Raw genomic sequence first — 15,601 nt, 5'->3', positions numbered from 1 at the left:
GTTGTTGTAAATATGAAGACTTCCATTCAAGTAGAATGGAATAAATGCTTATTGAACTTTTAATTCTGTTTTTATTATTTTATTAAAAAAATTGTAAGTATTTAAAAGGGACAGATGTTGTCATCTTGCAATAGTATTTGTTCATTCATTTTTTTCATTCAACAAACATTCAGCGCTTTCCATGCACCAGATACTATTTTAGGCAATAGAGATGATCCAGTGAGCAAAATCAAAATAGTTCTTGCTTCTGCCCCCATGAGGTTTACACTCAAGTTGGATATGAAAGACTGCAGAAAAAAAGTAATAAGTAATGTTGGTGATGGTTACGCACGTCACGTCTTTTATCTTGAAATGTGCTAAATTGCAGAAATGTGGAGCTGCAGGAGAAAAAGTACCTTGCTTGATAGAATCAACCTAGAACATTCATGGGGTGACAAAGGCATCAGATCCCTTGTCACTTGTAATGAGAGTGGCTTGCCAGCACATCTCACGTTCAAACTAGTGCATTTCAGTGTGAATTTTTCTGATTATGATCACATTAATAGCACTTCTAGTAAAAAAAAGTCAGTGAAACACAAGATGCTGTCAGCACCTATAAGTAGATGTTGCAAAATTTAGTTTAAAAAAGAAGGGTTTTTAAAAATTATTACTGACAATAACAATTACAGAAATTATGACTTTTCTTGTGGGTTTTATTGTGAATTATGTTCCATCAATGCTGTATATAAGTAGTTGCTAGACCATTTTTAAAGAGAGTTGCTGTCTCTAACTTCAAAGCTCATTATTTTCGCTATTTGCCTTTTCCTTCTAATAGAGATATTTTTCTTGTATTTTTCTATTTTCCCCACAGGAATACTCTTTTAAACAGATTGCTCTGCTCATATGTTCTGCCTTTGGAATTGGCATTATTATGTTTGGCCCTTTAATGGAGGAATTATTGGAAGTAAGGAAGGTTTCACCTTGAAACAACTAAACCTTGTGTTTGACCATTTTGCAATGAGTAATAACTATTTAGATTGTCATTTATTAAATGTTGAAACTCCAAATAATAAATTTTCACAAAAATATATCTTAGAAAGAATTATTCAGATGGTCAATATTAAATTACTTAATAGTTAAAAGTGAAATTGGTTCATCGTTTGAATAATGTTATTGGAGAAACTGAAAAGTAGAAAAAATAAACTCAAGTGACTTGGTAACAGCCTGTTGGGAGACTGAACACCTGTAGCTTTATTGATATGTAGTTTCTAAAAGTAAAAAAAGCTCAATGCAATAAAAGAATTGCTGTGCTAACATTTACATCTTCTCCAGTATATTCAAGATCAGTGTTCATCATCTGGGCTGGGCTCTGCTCTTCTCAAACTTCTTCAAAGTTACACAGTTTGATTGTCAGTCCAAATACTTAGAGAATGTGTGCAGGTGTACCATACCAATTATCAATAGCTAAACTTGTTTACCAAGATAGAGAACATTTACACAACATAAAAGTATGTATTTTTCTATTGGGCTAAAGGATTCTTATGATTCATAGCTACTGGCAATGAATTTACTTTAAAAATTAACTGATGATTAATGTAGACCTTGTGTTAGGACTATGGACACTATTCTATTACTGTTTATTTGGAATTACATGGTCTGTGATCACCAACAGCAAAAAATCTGTATGCTAATTTCCTAGCCTACAGTGACATTCAGCTGTGCTTACTTTCCTTTCAGTATGAGGAATGTCTAAAATATTTTCTGACTCTTTGTGCCTAGTAGGAAAAAAGTAAAATAATTTTAGGGTTGTTGCTTGTGTTAGATTATTAAACTATTTGCCAAGTCTGACTTATAATTACAAAATTCTGTTGAATTTTAGTACCTCTTTTCATCTTCATTCAAAACAGAAGTCATTTCTGAACCTACATGCAGCCTGAGTGAGCACTCATGGGTATATTTGAGCCATTGAAGCATTCCTGGTTATTGACCCTTGGTATGACTTCACTAATGCCCTATGGTATGGAGACCTCAATTCATTTCTAACCTTGCTCATAGTCATAACTGGACTGAATTTAGTGCTTTAATCACATCATTTTACTTCATAAAAAATAATATTTTCCTCATTGTTTTAAAGAAAATTGCATACATTTAACGTTCTCACAGATTGATGTTAAACTGTTGGTAGATGGAATTTGGAGAGAATGAAGTAGACCAGATGTTTTCATAACATTTTTCCTTTTTGAACGTTGTCATGTATAGCCCAAGGCATTTAATGAAGTCATCAAATTGCAGTCAATACCTAAAATATGTTGGAAGAGTGAGTGTTTTGGGGTTCTCTGGCTCATTTTAAGGACTAGATGCTCTAAGAGCTGGAGTAGTAAAGGGGACACAAGGTAGATTCAGATTGGCCTGGGCTCAGCTACTCGTTTTACTGAAATTGTGATATTAGGATCTTTACCTACCCTCTATGAGCCTAAGTTTCTTTACACAACAGTGATGATGGAAATGAGCAAAAGCACAGTCTTTATTTATTTTGTCTTTTTCTTTTTTTTTTTTTTTGGAAACAGTGAAACACTGTATCCTGATTCCCCTCACTACATGGGATAATTACTTAACCTTTGTAGGCATCACTTTATTCATCTTTAAATTGATTCTAATGATAGTGCTTTTTTCTCAATGTGTTATTGTAAGAAATAAATGAGTTTCTCCAGGTGAAACATTTAGAATGCCACAAGGAATGGGATAAATGCTCAATAAAAGTTGACATTTTAGTTATAATTGTCATGTGTTGTATATGAAAAGGTTGAGAGTTTGGTTTGAGAAGTAAAGCAAGGTATAGATTGTGAAGGGATTATTTTCTTGTTGTGGGAATGACATAAACATTTGCATTTTAGCAAGATATACTGATTGTGTGGACAAGGCTTATTTATGTAAAAGGAGGGCCTACCTTGGAAGGCATGGTGCAAGGTTCACAACTAAAATGGAACAAGTAAAAGTTATATGTAAGAAGAGGAATTTATGTATTTTATGTCATTTTGCAGGCAGGACTAACATCATTTGACCACTAAATAAGTAGAGAGAGAAGTAAGTTGATAACTCTTTTGTAACTTGAGCAATAAAGTCTTATGGTGATTGTCAAATATGATAAAGGTAGATGATGGTCCTATTCACAGAAATGAGAAAAGTAAGAAAAGAAGGTTTGGAAAGATAAAAATTATGAAAGTAATTTTAGAAAATATGTATGCTATGCTGAGGGCCAATATACAATGACAGTGGAAAAAGTGGTAAAAGTTGTTTGGGAAATAGTTAAATAGATCTTTTTGGGAATTAATGAAGATGTTTGAAGAATCGGACAAAACCTGATTTCCTACCAAACACAGCTATGATGTAATTGTTTCTTTGAAAAATTTAAGATGCACTCAGGGAAAGTAGGCAGAAAAAATACTTAAATTTATTATAAATATGATGAATTAAATTAAATAGCTTGTTTCTTAATACTCTTCTAAAGAGAGATGGGCTACTTGAATTGTGTGATTATTGAAACAAATGATTACTGAGAATTGAGGTCTGTATAAAGGGCAAAATACTAGATAGAATATTACAATGAAAAGAGAAAAGGGTACTAGGTATCTGGAAGAAAGAAGGAGAAAGGATAAATACAAGGTGGTAACAAAACATTTTGCCTCGTTTGCACTGTAATTAGCGTTGACCTCTAATCCCAGGGTTCAGATACTGTTGATTTTTCCAAAGAAACTGGTTGGTATAGGTTCTTTCATTCACTCAATAAATACCCGTTGAGGAACTACTATGTTCTGAGCACTTCTAGGAGCCTAAGATGCAGTGATGAACAAGAGAGTTAAAGGAATCTGCCCCAAAGAACCTACATGGTACTTGGAGGAGAAAGAAAATAAAATCTAAAAGTTAATGAATTAGATAAATATAATAAGTTCTGATTGTGATAGGTAAAAATAAAGGAAATTAACAATGAAACATGATAGACAGTAATGAAGACCTTACCTTGGGTACTCAAGGAAAACCTTATCTGATGAGATACAAAATGTGTTTATATATTTTGCTGTGATTGTTAGAAGAGACATGAGATAGTACCTGGACAGAGATTTTTCAATTAAGGGAAATTTGCTTTTTTCAGAATGAGATACTGGAACATGCTTTTTTAAAAAAAAAAAAGTAAGTAAAATGAGACATACTAGAGCATTCTTACATTTTTTGAAAAATAATCAAGTGTAGAAGAAGAAATTGATGATGTAGAACAAAGAAGATAGTTTCAAATGGAAAGTCTGGTTGGCAATCTGGGATGGGATCCTGAGCACCAAGAGAGAGCAAGACCTTTTTTAGGGAATAGACATTTCTTCCTTTCCAGAGGAGGGAAGCTGAGTACACAGTACAGAAGCAGGTAGGTTAATAGTTTTGTTGATAGGCAGATAAAGGACCTCCCTTCTGTTTTTCCTTTTTCTTTTTCTGTGTTTTCTGTTTTATTCCCAGCCATCTAGGAAGTGAAACATTTGAATTTTTCACCATGAGGTGCTACTGATATTATCAAACTTCCAATGCACTTAATTAAAGCTTTTCCCATGAGTAAGAAATTCATCCTAATATAAATGCTGGCACACTGAGTGGAGTTTGTGTTTTTTATTTCCAAGTTTAAAGAAAAATGTTTTGAATAAACTCTTAGTCTTATAAGAAGGAATATGCCCAACACTTAGCAATTTCATGAATCATTGGGCTATGCTGTTGCACATAAGGGAATTTTTTAAGATTATATCTAAAACATTGCTATTGTAGCATTCTAGTCATGTTTACATGTCTGCAGGGAAACAGTGCATATTTTTATAAACAACATTTCCTTAACATAGCAAAAGAAAACAGAAAATTGCTTTAAAAAGAGCACAAAATGCAAAGTTAGCAAAAATTTTCTATACTGAAAAAAGAACAGTTGTTGGAAACGTCAATCTCATCTTTAAGTACAAAATTTTGATGTACTAGAAAAACTCAAAATTCAGTGAAACTTAATTTGATTAGTATGATAAGTATTCTTAGAGGTCTGCATCTCATAGGTGATTTAAGTGAATTATGATGCTAATTAGTCTAGCAATCATAATTCAGTATACTGGTGAATGCTTAAACCCTATTTCTTAAATACAGCACAGAACTTGAATGGTTTTGTTGTTGTTATTGTTAGTTGTTGATTCCTTACTCTCTCTAGGACTCAGGTAACTGGAAATGTACCTATACCATAATTTTTTACTATTTGTAAACCCCATGGACATAACATTTTGCATATCAAAGTTAACCAAATTATTGCCATGGAAAAATCTAATAAAACACAGCGTTAATTAAAACTTTAACTTTCTAATTTCCATACCATAATTTAATTGTCAGCCCACGTTAGGTTTCCTCTCATTGATTCATGTCTCACTCATCTACTAATCCATTAATTAAACAAACATTTGCTGAAATAAAATATGGTAGCATTAGACATATAGAAGAGAATAAGACAGCAGAGCCTTTGGACCTTATGAACCTATTGTTTATTGGATAAAATAGACATTTAACTAATAATTTCAGGCACGATCAATGATAAAAAACTGGGAAACACAAGGTTTTGTGAAGTACAAAGCTAGCCTGGGTTTCACACACCAGAAGAAACATGGAAAGTCAGATAGAAACGTGGACATTGTCTGTCCAACCAATCATTGACCTTACTTTTCAAACATCACTTCTCAAATAGTTGGCTGGGAAAAACTCTTGTATAATTTTGGAGAATGATGGTATTCTGTATACTTGGCCTGTGTAGATTAATAACTTAAGCTCATAGAGCAAAAATTATCCTCATTTATATATAATTACAGCATATTTAGTTCAGTCTGATAATGAAACTTTATCCACAGTTGTCCAAACATCTTGAATCTAGAAATAGTTATGGGTCTCCAAACAAATCATTTCTAATTTGCATGTGGTAAATGTAATGACAACTTGAGAACTAGCTCCTACATAAATAATGTCAGAAGATATATCAGTGTTTCTAATTTGTACTCTTCTTTTTCATTTGGCAGATAAACATTTTCAATGGAGATGATGAAATCAGTGCAGACAAGGCTGCTTTCATTTAGAAAGATGAATGAAAAACATACTTCTTAACTAGTGGATTGGCAAACAGACTCAAAGATTTTTAAAAATCTGGCTGTTGTCTGCCTGATTTAAATATGTGAAAGTATTGAATTTAGAAGGCTTACTTTTAAACTATTTTAAAATAGGAAATTATTGTATGAGAAGGCTTGATAGCCTTTGTTTAATCAGTATCAAGAGATATAAAACTTTTGCAATGTTCCATGTCACAAGAAAATTTTTCATGTGACCCTTGCTAAATGACTGGAGTTGTATGAAACTGTTCCACATTTTAATGAACCAGTATGGATAGCTGCGTCTGTGTATAATATATTATATAAGAAATCATTTTGAAATGTATGCAAAGAACTCAGTTTACCAAATCACAGTACTGCTGCTTTTCTGACTTATTTACTAAAAGTAAATTTTTAAGGTGTTGCAGAAAATTAAAAAAGTAAATTCAGGTGGATTTTTAATTTATTTCAAATAATAGAGAGCTCAGTTCTTTTATCTATCCTAAGTTACTAGTTATTGTCTGTCTGTATAGTAAGTCTTATATATGAGATAACTTAAATCTTTGTAAATTAGAAAAACATATATGCACATATGCATATATGTTATATATATATATATCAGTCATATATAATTTGTTATTCGGGATAGTCACAAAGATCAAAGCTTATGCATTTAATAAAAATACAAATTAATTGATTGATAGTATCAAATAATGTTAGAGCTGTTAATGGCAGAGAGAAAAATGTAGTCTGAAATTGCTAGTTAGAAACAAACCAAGAGAGGGCATGACATGCCAAAGATGATGTGAAGAAGATGTATAAATTGAGACTAGAATGTAGGCTATGTTATCTATCTGTCTATCTGTCTATCTATCTATGTATCTATCCATCCATCCATCCCATGGCCATTCATTTATTGAGAGTCTGCTATGTGTTAAGCATTTTGCATGAAAATGCATGTATATTACAGTTCCCAGTCCCTTGCTTTACATGCTATTGTTTAGGAATACCTACTCAAATAGGTATCCCTATTTCAACGCTTTGCCTTCTTCACAAAAACATTAAAACATATTAGAGAGTAAATGGGAAAAAAATAGGAGACTTGGAAGATTAGTTTGGGAAATCTATCAAGAAATAAAACAAAAAGTCAAATAGAAAAAAGAGAGAAAATTAGAAAACTCATACAAGACATGCAATATCTGCATAATACAATTTTCAGAAAGATGGAGCAGAGAAAAGGTAGAGGGAGAAATCATGAAAATAGTTTTCTGAAGACAAAGGACATAAATTTCTTTACCTAAAAGGCCCACCAAGCACACAAGATAATGGATTAAATTAAACATATCATGGTAAAGTTAAGAACACCACTTAGGAGCAAAGATATGGTTCTAATTGTTCACAAAAAAGAGGGAAACAAATAATAGACATGTATAGTATTGAGAATTATAATTACTTTAGAATTTTGAACATCACCTCTGGAACCTAGTTTGATGAATTCATATGTTCAACATTTTCAAGGAAAATGAGATCTAACCTAGAATTCTATATATGTGCAAACTTAATAAAGATATTGGAGAGATAAAGGATCTTTAAACATTTTGCTTTTCACATGACATTTCCCAGGAAGCAACTGTAATATATTCTTCACAAATATGAAGTAGAAAACCAAAAATAAGAAACATGTGGGACAAAGAAAGTAAGAGATTCAACCCTGGAGAGAGGTTAAGGGAACCCCCCAGGTACTATTAAAGGCAGAAAGCAACCTGAGGGTTGTGCCCCAAGCACAGAGAGATCCAGCCCAGATTTCAACAAGGTCATGAATGTGTCAATCCATATAGTTTAAAACCTCACCACATAACATCCTTTCCCCCTGATGAGCGGATCAGCACAGTAAAAGTGAATGGATCTCACTTTAATTGATGAAATGTAAAGACGATACCGATTGGATGAGACCATGAGGAGACAATAAAGGTCACGCTAAAGCTGGCTTCTACCTTTTGAGTCTCATTTTAGCAAGAGACTTCGGATTCCTGCAGAGTATAATTCAGAAAAAACCTGCAAATTTACTCTAATCAAAGAAAGCAGCCTCTATATGGCACACGCTCATATATGCCTAAACTACCCTTGAAACATAAAAAACTGGTAGCAGTGACTGACTCTAGGAAAGGGAATTGGGTATCTAAAGCAAAAAGAATGTAAGAGAATTACTTTTCATTCACCAGTTACTTTTGAATTTTATTCCAAAGGCGTGTATTATCCAGACAAATGATGAAAATAAAAAGATGGAAATAAAATGCACCACCCCCCAGAGTGTTTAGTCGTCTTAAATGTCTATTTGAGGTGTTCAGAAGCTCATCAGCTCCACAAAGATTCTTTAGAAACAGAGTGATGCTAGGTTATGCCTAGTCCAGCATGTCTGAGCCTAAACATCCTCGGAAGCCAGAACAGGCACCTAGGCCTTATTTATTTGTCAGCAGAAAATGAGTTCAGAAGAGGAGGCCTCAACATACCTAAATGTAATAAGGAACAACAACTACAAAAGGTAAAGAAAGAAAAAAAAATTCCTTAACAAAATTAATTGGAAGGAATGAAGAGGATGGTGGTAGAAGAAATTATGTGTGCACTGAAATCATTTAAAATGCTGGAATAATTTACACACATATAAATTTCAAAATATGTATGAATTTTTAAGGCAGTGGAATATATTTAATTTTCACAGGAAACACAAAGCTCTGCTAATGGGTTTCATTTTTGAAAGTGCTTATGTTTTTGTTTAGGAATTAATGCAAAATTTACCATGTTTTTATTTCACTTATGCTAAAGGATAGAGGATCTTTTTTAACTAAAGAAAACCAGCAAAAACGTGACAACTTGTAATTAAGCTTAATCTTACATATCAGCAAAAAGTCATGACTCACGGTTCATCTATTTATCTTGATACCTTAGGGCTTATCTGTTTATCTTGCTAGTCATCTTGCTGCATGATGATGTTCATCTATGACTTGAGGTTCGTCTATTTATCTTTCAGCAACATTGTAACATTGAAGTTGCAACATCAATATTAATATTGCCCAAGTATGCTCTTGAAATGGCCCCTAAACAAATAGCAAGTCTGTGTCTATAACTTCATCCTCTATAATGTTTCAAATTTTATACTATATGAGTAGATATTAAATGCTCATGTCCACAGAATATATTTCTAAAATTAGAATGGCACAGAGAAGATTAACATGGTGTTTACACCAGGATGCTGCAAAAATTTGTGAAGTCTTCAATATTTTTACATAAAAACGAGGAGAATTTGTTGCTTGCAAACCAGTTCTACAAGGACTACTAAAGAGATTCCTTTAGATGTAAATAAAAGGACACTATACAATAAACTGAATACTTATAAAGAAATGAAGAGCACTGATGAAGGTAACTATATAGGTAAAAGTTAAAAACAGTATAAATGTACTTTTTGTTTGTGATACTTTTTTTCTCCTCTCTGATTTAAAAGATGTCTATAAAATGTTTGTAATACTTTTTTCTCCTCTCTGATTTAAAAGACAAATTTATAAAGCAGTAATTATAAATCTGTGTTTTTGAGTATATGATGTATATAGATGTAGTTTTTATGACAATACAAGCACGAAGGCAGCTGATGGAATAAAACTTCTTAGAAGCAAGTTTTTTTTAATATCATTGATATTGGGTTGGAATTAAAAATAATTAGTGTGAGTTAAGATGTTAATTGTAATCCTTATGTCAGAAATATAGTTAACAGATAAGAGTTTAGAAGTGGTATATCTCAACAGTGAACTGAAAATATTCAGTAAAAAAAAGATTCCTTTCAAAATACTACTGCTCACTGACAATGTCCCTGGTCACCCAAGATCTCTGATGAAGATTTACAAGGACATTAATCTTTTCATGTCTGCTAACAGCAGCCCATGGAGCAAGGAGTAATTTCTACTTTCAAATCTTATTATTTAACAAATACCTTTCATAAGACTATACCTGCCATGATGTAATTCCTCTGATGGATCTGGGCAAAATAAATTGAAAGTCTTCTAGAAAAAAAAAAAAAAAGTTTAGAAGTGGCCATTAGAACATAACTATTTTACAACAAAGAATGCAGTGATAGAGGAAGAGGAATCAAAAAAGATACAAGACATATAGAAAATAGCAAAATGTCAGACATAAATTCTAAATGATTAGTAATACATTTGTTGTAATAGAATTAAACATTTCAATATAAAGGCAGAAATTTTTAAGTGGATTTAAGAATATACAAACATATGCTTTCTACAGTGATACACTTTAGATTCTAGGACACATGTGGAATATAAAAGGGTGGAAATAGATATGCCATTAGAATAGTAAAAAAGAAAAAAATTGGAAGTGGCTAAGCAAATATCAGACAAAATATACTTTAAGATGAAAATTTTTGTTAGAGGCAAATAAATTTTAATAATGGTGAAATGATTGACCCAACAAGAATATATAAGAATTATAAACATATATGCCCCTAACAACAGAACCTAAAAATACATGAAGAAAAAATGGACATGATTGAAAGGAAAAATTAACAGGTCTTCAATAGTAGCTGAATATTTCAATACTTCACTTTCAATAACAGAACAACTAGACACAAAATGCAAAAGAAAAAGACTTAAACAACACTATAAACCAACTAGACCTAACAGATATCTATAGAACACTAACCAACAGCAGTAGAAAAAACATTCTTTTCAAGTTTACATGAAATATTATTCAGGATAGAACATATGCCAGGTCATATGATGAACTTTAATAAATGTAAAAGGATGTAAGCAATATAAAGTATGCTCCTTGGCAACAATGAAATTAAATTAGAATTTATTAACAGAAAAAAATTGTGAAACTCACAAAAATGTGGACACAGTTCACTCCTAAATAAATAATGGGTCAAATCCGAAAATTAAAGTGGAATTAGTAACACTTTGAGATAAATTAAAAACAAATAAAAACTCATGGGATACAATGAAAGCAATATTTATAGCTATAAACGTCTTTATTAAAGGAATATCTCAAATCAATAACATAATGTTCTGCCCTAAGAAGCTAAAAAAGAAAAACCCAAAGCAATTGGAAAAAAAATTAATAACAATGACCAGAATGAAAACAAATGAAATAGAAAATAAAAAAGCAATAGAAAAATAAATGAAAGCCAAAGTTGGTTCTTTGAAAAAGTCAGCAAAATTAACAAAAACATTGTATTGGAGGCTCGAGCTAGGAATATTAGACAAGAAAAATAAGAGGCCTTTAGATTGAAAATCCAGAAATAAAACTATTCATAGTTAATATGATCTTGCATGTAGAAAATTCTAAACAATCCACAATCTATTAAAGTTTATGAACCTATTTGGCAAGATTGCAAAATGTAATATATATGAATCAATTATACTTCTATTCACTTGCAATGAACAATCTAAAAAGTAGGAGAAAAAATATATTTACAATAGCCTCAGAAAGAATAAAATAATTAGAAATAAATTTGAGAAATGAAGTGCAAGATTTGTTTACTGGAGACTAAATAACATCATTGGAAGAAATTGAAGACCTGAATTAGTGAAAAAACAGCCTGCCTGTGTTCATGAATTGCAAGACAATTCTGTTTGGCTAGTAATACTTGCCAATTGATCTACAGATTCAACACAATTCCTAGTATAATACCAGCTGCCTTTGTTGCATGTATTGACAAGTTGATCTGAACATTTGTATGGAAATGCAAGGAACCTGGAATAGTTAAAATATGAAAAAGAAGTCCAAATCTGGAGAAGTTACACTTCCCAATTTCAAAACTTACTACAAAGCAACAGTAATCAAAATAGTGTAATACTGGTATGACAGTAGATATATATGTTGGTGGAATAGAATTCAGAGTCCATAAATCAATACATCTATGATCAATTTGATTATCAACAAGGTTGCCAATATAATTTAATGCAGGAAAGAATCATCTTTTCAACAAATGGTTCTTCAGTGACTGATAGCCACATGCAAAAGAATTTGATGCCTACCTCACATGTTCTACAAAAATTAAAATAGGTCACAGATCTAAATATAAATATATATACACATATATATTAGAAGAAAACATAGGCATAAGTCTTCATAACCTTGGGTTAAGCAACAGTTTCTTAAAGATGATACCAAAAGCATAATCAACAATAGAAAAAATAGATAAATTGAACTTCATTACAATTCAAACTTTTTATGCTTCAAAGGGCACCATTAAGAAAGTGAAAAGACAATAAATAGGATGGGAGAACATATCTCCAATTCATATACCATGTATCTGATATCAAGGAGTAGAATGAAGAATATAAAATAATTTGTATAATGCTACAATAAAAACACAACCCAATTTAAAACTGGGCATCAGAATTTGAACAAGAATCTCTCCAAAATGATATGGTACAAATGGCTAATATGCACTTGAGAAGGTGTGTGACATTATTAGTCATTAGGAAAATAAACATCAAAACTACAATGATATACCACTTCACAAATTGTTTTTGCAATCTTGTTTATAAACTGATTCTAAAATGCTTATGAAATGGCTCTAATAAAAAAGATAAACAATAACAAGTGTTGGCGAGGAATGAGGACTGCAGAAGTTGGAACCCTCAAATCCTGCATGCAGACACTTTGCAAAGCAGTTTGACAGTTGCTCAAAAAATTAAACAGAGTAATATGACTCAACAATTCCATTCTTAGGTATATACTAAGATAACTGAAAACATATCTACATAAAAACTTGTACACAAATATTCATAGAAACATTAATCATTATAGTCAGCAAGTGGAACCAAACCAAATTTCTGTCAATTGATGAATGTATAAATGTGAGGTATATTCATACAATAGAGTGTAATTCAGCCATGTAAAGCATTCAAAGACAGATACATGCTATAACATGGATGAGCCTTAAAAACCTTAGCTAATTGAATAGAGCCAGACATAAAAAACCACATATGGTATGATTCAATTTATATAAAAGGTCCAGAATAGGCAAATCCCTAGAGACAGATTGATTAGTTGTTACACAGGATTGAGGAGAAAGAGGGTTTAGGGAGTGACTGGTAATGAGTCTGGGGTTTCTTTTTGTAGTGATGAATGTACTCTGAATTAGACTGATGATGTTCACACAACTTTGTAAATAAGCTAAAAGAATCACTGAATTGTGTACTATAAACAAGGGAATTTTATTGTATGTGAAGTATATCTCAATAAAAGTAGTTAAATATTAATTCCACCAATTAAATTAGTGTATGATGATTAATTTCTCATTTTATATAGTGATTATTGAATATAATATAAAATATACAGTTTCTGTAGCAATGATGCTTTACAACAGTTACTATTTTGGTTTAAAACAGGAGTCAGAGTACTCCTTTAAAGAAGCATTTTCCAAATTGTAGGAGTCAGATTAGTTTATATCCGTGAGGTTTAGACATTATTATTTATTTGACCCAATTAAAGAAAATATAACTTTCTTAACACCTAAATTAAGGTAGATATTTTAAAATTGTTTTCAGAGAGGATGTTTGTAGTTCAAATGATTTGGCTATATTTCACTAGCATTATTACAAGGTGTTCAACCATTGGCTGGGCTCCAGTAGCATCCTCAGTTCCTTTATTCCATTGGGATACTTACCTGAAAGCCACTGTTTCCTTATATTTCAAAGATAAATCAAGTAGAGAAATAAGTAAGTAAGAAAAATTTAAAAAAATCTCTCCTTGCACCTGTAGTCCCAGGTACTCAGGAGGCTGTGACAGGAGGATCACTTGAGCCCAGGAGTTTGAGGCTGCAGTGAGCTATGATTGGGGCCCCTGCACTCCAGCCTGGGTGACAGAATGAGATCCTGTCTCTAAAAATAAACAAACACAAACATAAAAATCTCTTCCTTTATTCTCCATCCATGATAAAGCTCTTCTCTTGCCAATTACTTTCTGGAAGTGATTTCATGTTTCTTGGACTCTTTACGTGTGTATCCACAGTAGAGCAGAGCAAACTGCCCCTTCCTGAATGCATTCATGCTTTTTCCATTTATAGAATTATTTATTTTCCTATGTCACTCAGAGTTTATCCATTCTCCTAGATATGCATTTTCCCGTGCATTTGAGCATCATAAGAAGATAAATTCTATTCTTGATAATGGTAACCTGGTTATTGAGTCACAGAAAGCTATTATTCCTACAATTTTTTATTGGTGAGTAAGTTCTGTGGAGGTAGAATTTTATGTTGTAAGTATAAGATTTTTCTAGACTCAAATTACTTCTCCCTTGCAATAGAAATTGACCAGTGATGTGTGCTGCTGACTTTTCATAATCAATGTATATATAATCCATTAAGTTATTACATATAATATTGGTCAGAAAAGCATCCTGTGAAATTTAAACTCCCTTTTATTTTCATGGTATGGCGTGGAATCAACTTTTATTGCCCTCTAGTGGTGGAATCTGTGAACTGCATATTTAGATGTCTGGGACAGCGTATTTTTAAGGTGTAAAGTAGGTTGCTCAACTCCATGGGTAAAGCTAAAGAGTAGTTGGGAAACCTTCAGAGTTATTGAAACTGATTAATGATGCCAATAATTTGATTGTAGAAGTTTTTAAAAATATAACATTTACTTTTTGTCACATAATCGTATTTCATGGGAAGGAAATTGAAATCTTTCTTTCCTTCAGAATAAAAGAACAATAATTAAAGATTTTCTTCACTTTGACCAAATATTTTTTTTCTGAATATATAAACTTACATTGGGGCTTGACATCTCAAAAATATTTCAAAATATTTTGCCATCCAAAAATATTTTTAAAATTTCAAGTTATAATTTAATTCTACCTAAAATTAGGTATATAAATTGATGTATAGTCACTTAAGTGTTGTATACAATAGTTTCAGACAATTCCCTCCTTCATATATTTTTCTTCCCTTCAACAAATATATGTTGAATGTCTAGTACAAGTCAAGGAGCTCTATGTGAAATTGTAATGTTGGTAAAGCTTGATTTTGACTTAGCAGCCTATGTGGTGATACATTTTCCCCCAAGTGTATGAAAGATGGTGGTGGGAAGAGGCTAGGCCTGTTTCTGTGGAACCCAAATTTTCTTTGCCAACTGCCAACTTTCAGTATTAGAAAAAGATTTCCTTCGTTAGAAAGGGTTTTGAGTTGATAAAATGCAAGTATTTCTATAAAAATGCAAGTATTTTCAAAGTGTGTAAAATATAGGGCATTATGTGTTTTTCTGAGTTGGTATGAGTTGAATTTCATTGGCGCAAACTGGAGTCTCTCTGTTATATGTGTATGTGTGTGTGTGTCTGGGCATGTGAAGGCATGAGTGTGTGTGTGTCTGGGCATGTGAAGGCATGAGTGTGTGTGTGTAAATCTATTGAGGATACAAAAAAGACCCTGGATGGAAACAGCAGTGCTATAGAAAAGGGGGGAAGAG

General features: G+C 32.0%; 1 long non-coding RNA gene and 1 other non-coding gene across 2 annotated transcripts in view; both read left to right on the top strand.

Moving 5' to 3' along the window:
• LOC107976352 (uncharacterized) overlaps positions 1–15,601 on the top strand; it is a 519,171-nt gene that overhangs the window by 258,732 nt on the left and 244,838 nt on the right. The window lies entirely within an intron of this gene.
• Positions 9,294–9,401, top strand: LOC112204260 (U6 spliceosomal RNA). The gene has a single exon (XR_002937833.3). It is a non-coding gene; the product is annotated as a U6 spliceosomal RNA (small nuclear RNA).

This window comes from Pan troglodytes, chromosome 7 (genome assembly GCF_028858775.2).
Source record: "Pan troglodytes isolate AG18354 chromosome 7, NHGRI_mPanTro3-v2.0_pri, whole genome shotgun sequence".
NCBI lineage: Eukaryota > Metazoa > Chordata > Mammalia > Primates > Hominidae > Pan > Pan troglodytes.
The sequence above is the reverse complement of the archived record's forward strand: the minus strand, read 5'-3'. Positions and strand labels throughout refer to the sequence as shown.